The following is an 8,291-nucleotide window of genomic DNA, read 5'->3' on the forward strand; positions in this document are numbered from 1 at the left end:
TAGCCTGCCTGTGGACCCTATGGACTGTAGGCTCCTCTGCCTATGGATTCTCCAGGCAAGAACACTGGAGTGGATTACCACGCCCTCCTCCAGGGGATCTTCCTGACCCAGGGATTGAACCTGACTCTCTTATGTCTCCTGTATTGGCAGGTGGGTTCTTTACCACTAGCACCACCTGGGAAGCCCTATGACATTATCAATTAAATTAAATACATTTGGTGCTTACTATGTGTTGTTTTTCAGTTGCTAAATCGTGTCATACTTTTTTCAACTCCGTGGACTCCAGCACACCAGGCTCCTCTGTCCTCCACTATGTCCTGGAGTTTGCTCAAATTCATGTCCATTGAATCCAACCATCTCATCCTCTCATCCTCTGCCCCCTATCTCATCCACTGCATGCCCCCACCCTTCTCCTTTTGCCTTCAGTCTTTCCCAGCTTACTATGTACTGAAGACATGTGTGTTAACTTAAGCTAATAGTAAAATCCATTTATTTTCTCTAAACACTCTTTCAGCTTCCCTGGTTAGGAGGTAACTTGACCTTGAATGAAAACTCTTTTTTGATGGTCAGAGGAGAGATGAACAGGAACCTGAGTGAGCAGGTCTTAGCCACAGTTAAGGAAGGCTTTCCATCAGGGGAGACACGCAGGAGGAAGGGAAGAAAACTACTTAGCAGGGAAAGGTAATTCAAGAAGGCAGCCTGAACCTTTTCCCCATCAGAGCTTTCTTTGCTTTGTTTTCATGACAGCTCTTCACTTCTTGAAGGCTCAAGAAAGCAGAATAAATATGAGGACCGTTGACAGATTCTTGCGTCGCTGGACTGCAGGGAACATAAACACTCTGGGTTGCAGATGACTGACATGGCTGGCCACCTCAGCCACTGGTCTGCCCTCTGGATCTGGGTGATGCCAGCTCCTTGGCAACCCCGCAGGCTGCTGTGACCCTGGGCTGGGCGGGGGGAGGGGCAGAGCACCAGGTGACGTGGCAACACTGCAGTACGTGGCCAAACAGTTCTCAGAGACCTGCCGTCCTGCAGTCCTGCGGCAGATCAGGGGCGTAACTGCAGGAATCCTGGGAAAGAGAAGAGAGAGAGAATACCACTGGTGCACGATTCTAGCCAGAAAGGAAATGCTATAAAATTCTGCTTCCTGGCCCGGCTCCCAGGGTGCTAATGCTTGGAACTGTCCGGTCACCCAGACCGTTTCAATTTTTTTTATCACGTGCAGCTCCTGCCTTGGTGTTCGGCTTTCTTTTGCCCCTCAGTTTCACATGGCCCACTGAGGCCCCTACTCATGATTCAGACTGAAATAGCGGCCTGCTTTGCATGCCAGCTCAAGCTACATTTCAGTTCTTGTTTCTTTGAAAAGGTCCTGCCAGGGAAGCAGAATGAAATGTCAGGTTCCGGTCTGGTATTCCCCCTTAACCTTCACGTTGTAGTGTGACTTCTGTGGGATTCCCACTCAGGCCCAGAATTCCTGCATGTTAATAGACTGGTCTAATTTAGCCATGGGTGGATGACGTGATGATGTCACGACCCTCTGAGATCATACTCTTTTGCCTTCCGCGGGCCAGCTGAAATCCAGATTAATTAACCCATCCCAGTCTCCCATAGGACATGGTTATTATATCCAAAAAGTTATCAAGGGATTCTCAATTTCTTCCTACAAAATAACCAGATTTTCCCAATGATCTGACCCAGAAACTCACCCAGCTGACAATTGGCTCATCCTTATTGATATTTAAACCATACCTGTCCTAAGGCAGTTTGTGTTTAGTTTTTCTTTTCCTGCCTTGGGCATAAATAGATAATGACTTTGCTTCACTTTTGCAGGGCACCCCATGCCAAATCTTTTCCAAATACAAGACCATTTAGATCTTTCTGTGTGTGTTAGTCACTCAGTCATGTCCGACCTTTTGCAACCAGGCTCTTCTGTCCATGGAATTTTCCAGGCAAGAATAGTGGAGTGGGTTGCCATTTCCTTCTCCAAGAGATCTTCCTGACCCAGGGATCACACCTGGGTGTTGTGCACTGCTGGCAGATTCTTTGTCTGAGCTACCCGGGAAGCACATTTAGATCTTTACCACAGTCTTAAGGCACTTAAATTTAAGGTTGTATGTAAGACAATGGGAACTTAAATTTGGAGATTTTTAAGAATGGAAATTCTCAAGACCGTGGTGTTTTGCCCAAGGCTACATTTGTCAACTTTTCAGGCTGTTGAATCTGGTCAGAAAGTGCTAATGGCCCTTTCAGAAATGGATATTTGTACTCTGACCCCACTTTTTCAATCTGTCCACTTTACAAAGAAAAGCCCATTTCTAGATATCTATGTATTTAATATCCTCTTTATTTAGAAAGCCGCTTTCTGTATATTCTGAGCAAATGACCCAGGTGTGTTAAGAGGGTGGTTAGGAACAGGAAAGTTAGGATCCAAAGTAATTGGTCAGAATTGGTCAAGGACCCCACCTGAAAAGTAAATGAACTTGAACAGTTCACAAAAGAGGAAACATGCATGGCTAAAAGACACGTGGGAAAATGTACAACTTCACTAATAACAAAAGAGATGCAAATTTTAAAAACCAGGTACCATTTTTTTATCTATCAAAACTTGCAAAAGTTAAAAAAAGAAAAGAAAAAAAAAAGACTATCCAGTGCTGGCAAGCATGCAATGCAAAGGCTATTCTTATGTCCTGCTGATGGGAAGGCAAATTGATACTGCTTTTAGAGAAATAATCTGGTGATGCATATCAAGTATTTTCCTGTTAAATTATCCTAAAAAAATTATCCAAAATATATACAAAGAGTTATTTACAAATATTCAGTGTTATATACGAGGCTGAAAAAAATAGAAACATCTTAGGTACCAAAAAATGAAACTGGTTTAATACATTTCAGTTTATTCCCACAGTAGAACATTAATGCAATCATTAGAAAAGATGCTTTGCATAGTTTCTAGTAAATTGGGGAAATGCTTTGATTTCTTGTTTTAATTTTTGATTTTTTTTTGGAAAATTTTTCAATTGAAGTATTTTGATTTATAATGTATTAGTTTCAGGTAAAGCAAAATGATTCAGACAGACAGGTAGATAGAGATTCTTTTTCAGTTTCTTTTTCCTTATAGGTTATTACAAAATATTGAGTGTAGTTCCCCATGCTATGCAGTAGGTCTTTGTTGTCTATCTATTATATATATAGTAGTGTGTATCTGTTAATCCCATCCTCCTAAGCATCCCGCTCCCCCTTCCCTTTGATAACCATAAGTTTGTTTTCTATGTCTGTGGGTCTACTCTGTTTTGTAAATAAGTTCATGTGTATCTTTTTTTTTTTTTCCGAATTCCACATTAAGCAATATCATATGATATTTGTATTTCCCTATCTGGTTTACTTCACTTAGTATGATGACCTATAGGTCCATGTTGCTATAAATGACAGTATTTCATTCTTTTATGGCTGAATAATATTTTATTATATATATATATAGGCACACGTACACACACACACACACCACATGTTCTTTATGCATTCTTCTGTTGATGGACATTTAGCTTGTTTCCAAGTCTTGGCTATAATGTATAGTGCTGCTATGACAATAGGAATACATGTATCTTTTTTGAATTACAGTTTTCTCTGGATATATGCCCAAGAGTGGGATCCCTGGATCATATGGTAGCTCTATTTATAGTTTTTTAAGGAACCTCCATACTGTTCTCCATAGGGGCTACACCAATTCACATTCCCACTAACAGTGTAGGAGGGTTCCTTTTCCTCCACACCCTCTCCACATTTATTACCCCAGCATTAATTATTTGTAGACTTTTCTTTTTGCATAGAGAAAAATGGAATTCTTTTCTTTTTTTTTTTTTTTTTTTTTAGACTGGGCTGTGCAGCTTGAGGGATCTCAGTTCCTCCGACCAGGGATTGAACTCAGACCATGGCAGTGAAAGCCTGGAATCCTAACCACTAGGCATCCAGGGAACCCCCCATTTGTAGACTTTCTGATGATGGACATTCTGACAGGAGAGAGGTAATACCTCATTGTAGTTTGGTTAGCATTTCTTTAATAATTAGCAAAATGGAGCATCTTTTCATGTTCCTGTTGGCCATCTGCATATCTGCTTTGGAAAACTGCCTATTTAGATCTTCTACCCATTTTCTGATTGCGTTGTTTGAGGTTTTTTTATATTGAGCTGTAAAAACCATATATTTGGAAATTAATCTCTTGTGGGTAGTATCATTTGCAAATATTGTCTCCCATTTTGTAGGTTGTTTTTCATTTTCTTTATGATTTCCTTTGCTGTGCGAAAAGTTTTTAAGTTTAATTAGGTCCTCCCCAGGAGACCCTCCCAGACCAGCCTGGCCTAGGCTTCTATGAGGCCAGTGCTTTGCCCTGGGTTTCTGTGCATGCAAGACTTTATGTGCACCCTCCAAGAGTGGAATCTCTGTTTCCCCTAGGCCTGAGAATCTCCTGCAATCAAGCCCTGCTAGCCTTCAAAGCCAAATGCCCTGGGGACTCTTCCTCCTAATGCCAGACCCCTAGGCTAGGAAGCCTAACGTGGGGCTCATAACTCTAATTTCCATGGGAGAAGTTCTGCAATATAATTGTTTTCCAGCTGGGCTTCCCTCGTAGCTCAGTCAGTCAAAGATCTGCCTGCAATACTAGAGACCTGGGTTCAATCCCTGGGTCAGGAAAATCCCCTGGAGAAGGAAATGGCAACCCACTCCAGTATTCTTGTCTGGAGAATCCCACGGACAGAGGAGCCTGGCAGGCTACAGTCCATGGGGTTGCAACAGTTGGACACACTGAACTGACTAAACCACCACGAGTTTATGGGTTGCCCACCTTGGGAATATGGGTTTTATTATGTCACAAGTATGCCCCTCCTACCATCTTGTTGTGACTTCTTTATATCTTTGGATGTAGAACATCTTTTTTGATTGGCTCCAGTCTGGTTGAGAAACTAAGATCTCACATGCCATGGGGCAACTAAGCCCAAGTGCCACAACTACTGAGTCCACCTGCTCTGGAGCCCAGCAAACGATCCCACATAACACAGTGAAGATCCTGCGTGCAGCATCTGAGATCTGACACAGCCAAATTAATTAAGTTACAAAATGTTTAAAAGACTGGATAATACTGATATAAGGAGAGCCATATAAGGTGAACAGATTTGAGAGTCCAGAAATAGACTCTTCCTATTATGGCCAATCAGTTTTCAACAAGGTGGTAAGACAACTCAGTGGGGGAAAGAATAGTCTTTTCAATGAACAATGCTGGGATAACTGGATATCCACATGCAAAAGAATAAAGTTGGACCCCTTTTTTACACCACACATAAAATTTAACTGGATCATAGATCTAAATGTAAGAACTAAAACTCTAAAATCTTAAGAGAAAACATAGAAGTAAATCTTCATGACTTTAGGTTAGACAAAATCTTCTTAAATATGACACCAAAAGCACAGACAATAAAAGAAAAATAGATATATTGGATTTTATCAAAATTAAATATTTTGCGGATCAGAGAACATGACCAAGAATGTGAAAAGACAACTTACAGAATGTGAGAAAATATTTACAAATTATTTATTTGATAAGGGACTTCTACCCAGAATATATAAAGAACTCTTATAAAATGTTAGTTGCTCAGTCATGTCTGACTCTTTGCGATGCCATGGAATGTAGCCCACCAGGCACCACTGTCCATGGGATTTCCCAGCAAGACCACTGGAGTGGGTTGCCATCTCCTTCTCCAGGGTCTCTTCCTGACCCAGGGATTGAACCTAGGTCTCCCACATTGCAGGAAGATTCTTTACCATCTGAGCCACCAGGGAAGCCAGGAACTCTTATAACTCAACAATAAAAAGATAAATAATCCAGTTGAAAAATGAGCAAAGACTTGAATAGACATTTCTCTAGAGAAGAATTACAAATGTCATTCTTTCTAATTTGCTTATTCACTTTCTATCACTGCCATTTATTATCTTGTAGCTGTGGAAGTCAGAAGTCCACCACAGGTAGAAATGGAGAGTGGCTGGTACTGCGTACAGGGTTTCTGTTAAAAGTGATGAAAGTATTCTAATATTCATTCTGGTCATGCTCACACAACTTTGTGGTTATACTAAAAACCATCCATCTGTGTACACACGTTAAATGGACGGATCATATGTACATAGATTGTATCTTAAAAAATTCTATCTCAATAAAGCTGTTAAAAATTAATGTGAATAAGGTAAGTAGGATCCCATAATCAGTTTTATTAAAAAAAGCCCACTCAAACTGACTTAATAAAGGAAATTTATTGACTCACGTAACTGAAAAGTATAGAGGAAGTAAAGATTTTAAGTGCAGGTTAGTCAGAATCTCTTTTTACCAGGAGCGGGAACTCCAATGTATGTTTGCTGCTGCATAAGTGGGGGAGGTGGGCTGGATATTGTGAAGAAAACATCCACTATGATCCTAAGGGAAGAAAATAGAAGAAGGGCAAGTTCAAATATGCATATGAGGGAACGTGTGCACCAGTTACGGGTGCTGTCCTAGAGACACTGAAGCCGGGGAGGAAGACCACCCCTAGCATGAGGCCTGAGAAAACCAGCTAAGGACAGTCATAAAGCCACTTTAAAAGTGCTTAGGACTGATTACTAATAGGTATGGGATTTCTTTAAGGGGAGAGGAAAACATTCTAAAATTAGATCACTGTGAATATACTAAGAAATACTGAGTTATATACTTTAAATAGAAAAACCCTTTGAACTGTATATGAATCATATTTCAATAAAGCTGTTTTTTAGAAGTATTTAGAACAAGAGAATCACTAACTAGTGCTCAGGCATAAGGTTCCAGATTTGCAAGCGGCAGACAGAAAAACATGCATCCCCTATTTAAAGCACCACTAAAGACAATGGAGTTAAATGTGAATTGAAGTCCAAGATACAGGAAAGATAATAAGTGAACCTCTTTGTGTTTTAAAGACTCCAAACCCCAATAAATTACTCCTAGGGCCCTGAAAGAAATTTAGGACTAGTCACTATTTAGCTCACGCTTGTGTGCATGTGCTAAGCCGCTTCAGTCACGTCCAACTCTTTGCGACCCCATGGACTGTAACTCACCAGGCTCCTCTGTCCATAGGATTCTCCAGGCAAGAACACTGCAGTGGGTTGCCATCACTTTCTCCAGGGATCTTCCCAACCAAGGGATCAAACCCGAGTCTCTTATGTCTCTTGCTTGACAGGTAGGCTCTTTACCACTAGTGCCACCTGGAAAGCCCATTTACCCCATAATCTAAGAGAAATTCTGGAGAATTGGGGAGGGAAGAGAAGTTGTGTTTTTTTTTAAATATGGTTTTTATTTATGTTATCATGGGGCTCTTTCAGGGGGTTGTTTCTGTTTTGTTTCACTTTTTGGCCACATAATATGTGGGATTTTAGTTCTCTGACCAGGGATGGAAACTGCACCCACTGCATTGGAAGCAAGGAGTGTGAACCACTGGACCACTGGGGCAGTCCCATGGAATGAGAAGTTTTGAAGACAGGCACAGATCTGATTTTTCAGAAGTGGTTTGGGTAGGATGAAAGGAAAGAGAATTCTCCTAGAACATTTAATAAAATCAAACCTATTTCCAAATTCTTTAAGGTAGGGACTTCTTCTGTTGGTTCACATCTGTATCCTCGGCTCCTAGAACATAACTAATCCATTATAGGCACTCAAATGTTGCAAGAGAATGGGGCACAAGAGGATGGTGGTCATGTCCCAGGTCTTGGGTGAGTTCCTGGGGCAGGCCGCCAAGTAAGGGCCCTCGGCTTCACACAGGAAAGAATTTAAGAGCAAGCCATACCAACATGAAAACAAGTTTATTAAGGGATATACACACTCCACAGACAGAGTGTCAGCAGACTCAGAAGGCACGAGGCCTCCGGGTGCCAGAGTGGTTAGTTTTTCTGGGCTGGGTAATTTCATAGGCTAAAAAGTGGAAAGATTATTTTAACTATTTGGGGGAATGATTGGGAATTTCCAGGAACCGGGCCACTGCCCACTTTTTGGCTTTTTATGTTCAGCCTTGGAACTGTCACGGCACCTATGGGTGTGCATTTTAGCATATGGTAATATATTACAATGAATGTATAATGAGGCTCAAGGCAACTGGAAGTCGAGTCTTCTGCCATCTTGGGCCTCACTGGTTCTAACCAACATATTGTATCCTCCACGGCTATGTCATCCTTTTAAAAGTCGCACCCTGTCCCTTTCTCTCCTATGTCACAAATATTTGTTCAAAGTTGTGTGTTGACTCCCTCAGGAT

Source organism: Bubalus kerabau, chromosome 15 (genome assembly GCF_029407905.1).
Source record: "Bubalus kerabau isolate K-KA32 ecotype Philippines breed swamp buffalo chromosome 15, PCC_UOA_SB_1v2, whole genome shotgun sequence".
Taxonomy (NCBI): Eukaryota; Metazoa; Chordata; class Mammalia; order Artiodactyla; family Bovidae; genus Bubalus; species Bubalus kerabau.